This window comes from Phyllostomus hastatus, unplaced genomic scaffold, assembly GCF_019186645.2.
Source record: "Phyllostomus hastatus isolate PE091 unplaced genomic scaffold, TTU_PhHast_1.1 phas_contig_40, whole genome shotgun sequence".
NCBI lineage: Eukaryota > Metazoa > Chordata > Mammalia > Chiroptera > Phyllostomidae > Phyllostomus > Phyllostomus hastatus.
In genome coordinates this window covers 30,144,971-30,152,480 of record NW_025333872.1, presented here as the reverse complement: position 1 = coordinate 30,152,480, position 7,510 = coordinate 30,144,971, and the positions used below count along the sequence as shown (strand labels likewise).

At 35.4% G+C, this 7,510-nt stretch overlaps 1 pseudogene; it reads right to left on the bottom strand.

The window, feature by feature from the left end:
* Positions 1 to 201: 201 nt before the first annotated feature.
* On the bottom strand, positions 202 to 4,275 carry LOC123821506 (annotated as a pseudogene).
* Between the last annotated feature and the right edge of the window lie 3,235 nt (positions 4,276 to 7,510).

The following is a 7,510-nucleotide window of genomic DNA, read 5'->3' as shown; positions in this document are numbered from 1 at the left end:
AGAGCTTACTCTGCTCCTTTTTAGTTGATAATTTTGATGATTTCTCATAACGTTTCTTGTTTTTTTTTATTTTTAACTTATATATGTTATGTTTTAAATATTAAAAATTTTAAATTAAATATATATTTGAACATTGAACATTATAATTCAACTGCTCTAATTATTTTAATATTCTCCAAAAGAACATTTATAATTGATACTCTAATTTGGGTTAAATGAATCACTGAGTTTTACCTTTTGAAATGTTTTCCAAACAGGTCTTTGCTCAATAATATAAGCTAGTTTTTCTCATTCTGTAGCAAATGCTATCTATATATGGTTTGATGTTGATCTTGATTATAGTGAATGTAAGATTAATAGCATTTATTGTGTAGTGTACTGGAAGTATCTACAAGTTACTACCCAGGAATCTTGCTGAATCCTGAACATAAGTTTCCATTCCTCGAGTCCATAGAGGGCAGGAGGCAGAACTAGAAAAGCATTTTGATGAATGTTAATAAACTTCTCAATTTTGGGTGGAAATATTTCTTCAGCTGACATTCTTTAGCATCCACCAATTAAAATACAAACCCAATACAAGAAAACATAATTGATCCATTCTCCAGTGAATCTGAATACTGAATCTTGTGGCTTCAATTTTCTAGGGCAGCTGCAACTTCACAAGTCTTAGGAAATGCACTAATAATAATAGTGGTTTTATTTTTTTCCCAATGCTTTCAGCCATCTGCCTTTGGATTAACCCAACATATGATGGTTTCACAATATGCCAGTTCAGTGGCTTCCAAGCTTTATAGCTTTTCTACATCTTAAATTCACCATTTGTGAAATAAGAGAACTGGACTATGTCTATGGATCACAAACAACTGGGGAAATATAATAAAAATATAAATTTCTTATTTCCACCCAAGTTCATCTAAATTTGAATCTCTGGGAATCGACCCCAAGAGTCCATATTTTTAAAACATACCCCACTGATTCTGATATTCAGTCATGTATGGTCCATAGAGCAGTGGCATCAGCATAACCCGGGAAGTTAAAAATGCAAATTGTTGATATTCACCCCACACTCACTGAATCAGGAACTTGGGGTGGGGGGACTCAGCAATCTATGTTTTAATAATCTATCAGGTAATCTTGATGCAACAAAATTATATGATCAAACAGGAAAACTAATCAAGAGAAGTGTCCTTCTGGAGGAAGGGTACTCAGATCTAAACAAATACTTATGTTAATTGTGTAAACACATCTTCTAGCATGGAAGACATTACCCTGAGTTTGGCCTTTAGCCATAACAAAAATTTCTATATTCAGCTTCAAAATATCAGATTACATCACCTTTTCTTAGAAGTATGTTCTTACTTCTATACCCAGACAGCTCTAAATACCCTCATTCTGTTTCCCCCTCAACTCTAGTAATATCCTCTGCAGATACTTATTATAGCACTCTCAATACAGAATTGCTATAATTTACTCTCAGCTTCTTAGAAACAAGGACTATTTTTTGTTATCTCTGTAAACCCACCATCTAGCATAACATATGTCCCCTCATGGGCATTCCAGAATGTTTAATAAATGAGTAAAGTGATAGACCCTAAGCAACAGATGATACAAAAGTGTGATTCTGATTAAACATCTCTGTTGACTCCCCAGTCAAATTAAGATTATTAAGTGATTTAAAAATTTCTATTTCAAGTAAAAATGTGAATTTTTCAATTAATAATAAAACATTTCATAATTATTAAGAAGTAATTGAAGCTATAATAAAAACATGACCAAAAATATAAAGAAATACCTAGTAGTCAGCTTTGTCTAAATAATCTGAAACTACTAAACTACCTCAGATTTCTGGTTGGACACAATCAATATTATTTTAAACTGGAAACTTAAACTATCTCTTATCAAACACCTGAAATGTTATAACATAAAATTAAGCAGAGATTAAAGGTTTTTGTTAAGAGTGTTGGGAAAATATTTTTCCTAAGTTGCAGATACATAAATATTTGCACATGTTTTAAAGATTGAATTTCAAAGTCCATTATTTTAATAGCAAACAGCTGTCTGGTAGGGAAAAAGATGCTTTGTGATTTTTTAATTTGAGCAGAAATTTGTATACTAGAAAAACAGTTTTCAAATTTTTGAAAATATACACAATAGTATGGAAAGCCTATTTCAGAGGAGAAAAATCAACTTTCTTGTTTTCCCTTTTAAAAAATTACTGGTATCAGAATTCCAGCCAAGATGGAGGTGTAGATAGAAACCCTTTGCTTCCTCCCACAACCAAAAGGAGGATAACAACCAAACTAAAATCAACAACCAGACATTCCAGAAAATCAAACTGCATGGAACTCTCACAACCAAGGAATTAAAGAAAAAGTCAACTAGAACAACCAGACCTGTGCACTGAGACAAAGAAATATGGCCCAAATATAAGAACAGAGCAAAATTTCAGAAAGAGAGCTAAGTGATGAGAAGATAGCCAACCTATCTAATGGAGAATTTAAAGCTCTAATAATCAAAATTCTCACAGAACTGATTGAGCTTGTTCAAAAAATGAAAAAAACAAATGAAAGATACCCAAAATGAAATAAAGCAAAATATTCAGGGAATCAACAGTGACAGGAAGGAAACCAGGACTCAAAGCAATGATTTGGACCAAAAGGGAAAAATAAACATCCAACCAGAACAGAATGAAGAAACAAGAATTCAAAAAAGTGAAGAGAGACTTCAACCTCTGGGACAACCCAAAATGTTCCAATATCCAAATTATAGGGATGCCAGAAGGAGAAGAACAACAGCAAGAAATTGAAAACTTACTTGAAAAAATGCTGAAGGAAAATTTCCCCAATCTGGTGAAGGAAATAGACTTCCAGGAAGCCCAGAGAGTCCCAAAGAGTTGGACCCAAGGAGGAAAACACCAAGGCACACCATCATTACGTTACCCAAGATTAAAGATAAAGAGAGAACCCTAAAAGAAGCAAGAGGAAGGGAGAGAGTTACCTACAAAGGAGTGCCCATAGGACTATCAGCTGATTTCTCAAAAGAAACTTTACAGGAAAGAAGGGGCTGGAAAGAAGTATTCCAAGTCATGAAAGGCAAGAACATACACCCAAGATTAATCTATCCATCAAAGCTTCCATTTAGAATGGAAGGGCAGATGAAGTGCTTCCCAGATAAGGTCAAGTTAAAGGAATTTATTAGCACCAAGCCATTATTATATGAAATGTTAAAGGACTTATTTTGTCTGCCCTTTTGTCTGCCCTAAGAAAAAGATCAAAACTATGAACAATAAAATGACAACAAACTCACAACTATCCACAAATGAACCTAAAAGAGAAACAACGGAAACAAAAACTAAGCAAACAACTGGAACACGAGCAGAATGAGAGAAATGGACATCACATGGAGGGATTTTGGTGGGGAGGGGAAAGGGAGGAATAAGGGGGAAAAGGTACAGGGAAGAAGAAGTATAATTAGTAGGCATAAAATAGACAGAGAGAGATAAAAAATGGTATAGGAAACAGAGAATTCAAAGAACGTATACATACAACCTATGGACATGAACTAAGTTGGGGGGATGCTGGAGGGTTGGGGGTGCAGGGCAGAGGGGGGATAAAGGGGGAAATTGGGTAAACTGTAATAACAATCAATAAAAATTCTTTGAAAATAAATAAAATTAAAAAATAAAGTGGAACAAATGAATAAATAAATATAAAAATAAAAAATTACTGGTATCAAAATAAAACTTTAATTTGTAATACTATGGATTTTAGCCTACCCCAAGGTCTTCCTTTCTTTCTTGTGATGACTTATTTTTCTAGGCTAATAGGAAGTGGAAGGTAATCTAAATATTTTCATGTAATTTAAGAAATATATTCTGTACAAACCCAAACCCAAGGCACTTTGAAACTATACTTCCTTTTGATTGCATTGCTTTCTTTTGTACAGAAATAATCCAAAATAGGTATCATTATTTCATTTTTGTAAACCTCTTCTTTCTAACCAAATCATTACAATTTTATTGCTCTCTTTACATAGTTGTTATACCAAATTAATTCACAAAAATAATTATATCAGCTGAAACCAATAATTAAGTCTGTTAACATGAAGTTACCCATTGTTTTTCTTGTACAGCATATTCTGAGCCTGTGTAGAAAGAGACCTTAAATTCTGCAGGACCACCTCTTCTTTGAAGTCTGTTTCTTCAGAGACATGAAGAGACTGTATCTGGCTTGATTCACCAGGATTCTTGATGAAGCATTTCCAATAAATTCTCATTAGCCCTAACCCAAATGTATTTTCTGGTCTTAGTCAAAAGCACTACCTTCTTTCAAACAATTCCACCTTAGAAACCACTGCTTCAATATGACAGCAAGCAACTGTGCTTTAGGAAAAGACAAGTCAAGCTGTCACTGACAGCTGGGTTTCTCAAAGGTGTCCAGTAAATTCCAGTACTACTGCAACTTTGCTGTGGTGGATCCTAGCTATAAAAAAAGATACAGAACCACTAGAATCTCTAGCTAAAACCAGTGATTAATAAATGAACAATGCCTGCCTCATCTTTTACTTCAAATTCACCACGTGATGCAATTATTTAAGGTGTGTTCTTTCAAGATAAAGAGGACACTACCACCCCTCCTTAGGAAAATTGTTTTGTTACTAACTTTAAAGAACGTGGAATGGCTCATCAGCCGCCCTCATTTTACTTCCCTTTGTGACCAAAAACAAGTGTTTTGAGAAAGTTGGCTGCAATTAGAAGTTCAACCTGTGGTCACTGAAAAAAACTTATGATAACTGAAGTGCTGGACTCAACAGGACTTTGCCCCTCCTCTTACCTTCTCCTCTAACCTGTCCCAAGAGAAAAGTGAGTAAATGTCTTGGGTCAGTGATTCTTCATCTTGATGGCAAAAAAGCTAAAGTCTTGAATACTCCAAGTAAATCTAAGATTTTTGGTGATTTTAAGCAAAATATTGGGGCCCATGGAATAATCCTGAATAGAAAATGTTTACACGGAATTCAGAGAGTTCTTATTTCATCTTCAACCAATGTAATTTTCTCCATAACTATCTTCCTTTTAAAAGACAAATATAATTTATCCTTTTTTGTTAATGTGTTACATTAATAAAACATAATTCAAATCATATTGTAACAGGGTGCAGCCAAGAGGGGAGCCCCAAATAGGAATTTGTAATAGGATCCAGAAGAGCTTGGAGATAATTGGCTCCATATCACAGGGCACACCTGCCCAGAATGCTGGCAGCTGTAGCCAATTATGGGAGGAGCCAGAAATGGGGCTGCAGAAGAAGACTGGCATTGGGATTTAAGACCCAGCGAGGCAGCCATTTGGCGTCTCTCTTTGGGGCCCGACATCTCTTCATTGGACCGGGTTTATTCTTTTTGGGGCCTGACATTTCTCTTTGGGACCACCCGGTTTTGGTGTCTTGGTTGGGACCATGAGGCTTGGGTAAGAGTCAGGACCACGAGGCTTTTGTTCCCTTTTGCCACATGGAGGGTGCTGGAAGAACTGTGTGCATTTGTGGGGAACTTTAGTTTGTGTTATTTCGAATGAATAATAAATTCCTTTCCTTTTCATTGAATCTCAGGCATTGAGAGATATCTTTCCTTTGGTGGCGGACATAACGAACCTGGGGGGGTTCCTTTGGGGAATAGTATATTGCTCTTTGAGGCCCCCTCTTTTGCTCTGTAACAATATGACCTTATCAATAGATGCAGAAAAATCATTGTTAAAATATATTTTATTGATTATACTATTACAGTTGTCCCCTTTTTGTCTGCCCTTTATTCCCCTCCAACCTGAACCCCACCTTCTGCCATCATTCCCCCACCTTAGTTCATGTCCATGGGCCATACATATAAGTTCTTTGGCTTCTCCATTTCCTGTACTATTCTTAACCTCCCCCTGTCTATTTTGTACCTACAATTTATGCTTTTTATTCCCTATACCTTTTCCTCCATTGGCCCACCTCCCTCTCCCATCTGATAACCCTCCATGTGATCTCCATTTCTGTGAATCTGTTCATCAGTAAATGAGTGGATCAAAAAACTATGGTACATTTACACAATGGAATACTAAGCAGCAGAAAGAAAGAAAGAAGAAATTACTAACATTAACAACAGCATCGATGCAATTGGAGAGTATTCTGCTAAGTGAAATAAGCCAAGCAGTGAAAGACAAATACCACATGATCTCACCTATAAGTGGAACCTAATCAACAAAACAAACAAGCAAGAAAAATAGAACCAGAGACAAGAAAATAAAGAACAAACTGACAGAGACCAGAGGGGAGGGGTAAGGGGATAATGGGGGGAAAGAAGGGGAGGGGTAAGGGGATAATGGGGGGAAAGAAGGGGAGGGGTAAGGGGATAATGGGGGAAAGAAGGAGAGGGGTCTAGTGAAGGAACATGTATAAATAACCCATGGATAAAGACAACAGAGCAGGGCTGGGAGGGCAGGCAGGGTGGAAGGGGAGTATTAAATGTGGAAGATGGGGGGTGGGTAGAGCAGCAGAGCAAAGTGGAGGAAAATGGGGACAACTATAACTGAACAGTAAAAAAAAATTTTAATAAAATAGACAAATATCAGAATTCTTTTTTGTTCTGAATTTATGTTCTGAATTTATTCTAAAGACTGGATTGAGATTGAAAGGTGTATACCTATATAAATGGTAAGCTTCAGAAAAACATAGGTCTGGGTGAGAAGATGAAGGGATTAATCAAAAAAGGAGAAAAAAACCTCATAGACACAGACAACAGTATGGTGATCATCAGAGTTTGGTAAGAGGGGGTGGGGAGCTGAAGAGGGTTCAGGGAAGGATAAATGGTGATGGAAGGAGATTTGACGTGGGGTGATGAACACACCACACAATATACAGATGATGTATTATAGAATTATACCCCGAAGTCTATATAATTTTATTAACCAATGTAACCTCAATAAATTCAATTTAAAAAAGAAAAAACATTAGGTATATTTTTTCTTTAAAAGTCAACCTTTAAGGAAGGTGAAGCATCACTCTCAAAGACGCACTAAACCAATGATAATGGTACAAGAAAGATCATTTGTTTCACTTTTTTATAAGTAAGACAAAATTATCCTAAGATTATTTTTATTCCAGAATTTTAAAGGCATAAGTATTAAAAATAATTTCATAGGAAAAAATTTTCAATGAAAAAAATCCAAAATGTTAACATAGTATTTCTTCAAGACTTTGATTGAACAGTTTCTTCCTTTTTCCTTTCCTGTATTTTCTAAATATATATAATAAATGTATATTACTTCAAAAACCAGAGAATATAAATTACATTACATATCCTCAAAAATTTTAATAACATTTTCTGTTTCTCAAAATATTCAGTATATTTTTAGTTTTCTGGATGACAGAAGTGACTCATCTTTTGTTCCCCCTCTTACTCATATTCCCAGAGAGACAGAATCAAGACGCTTGCATTTGAGTTCCTCAGACATGACTTTACAAGATCCTTGGCATGATCT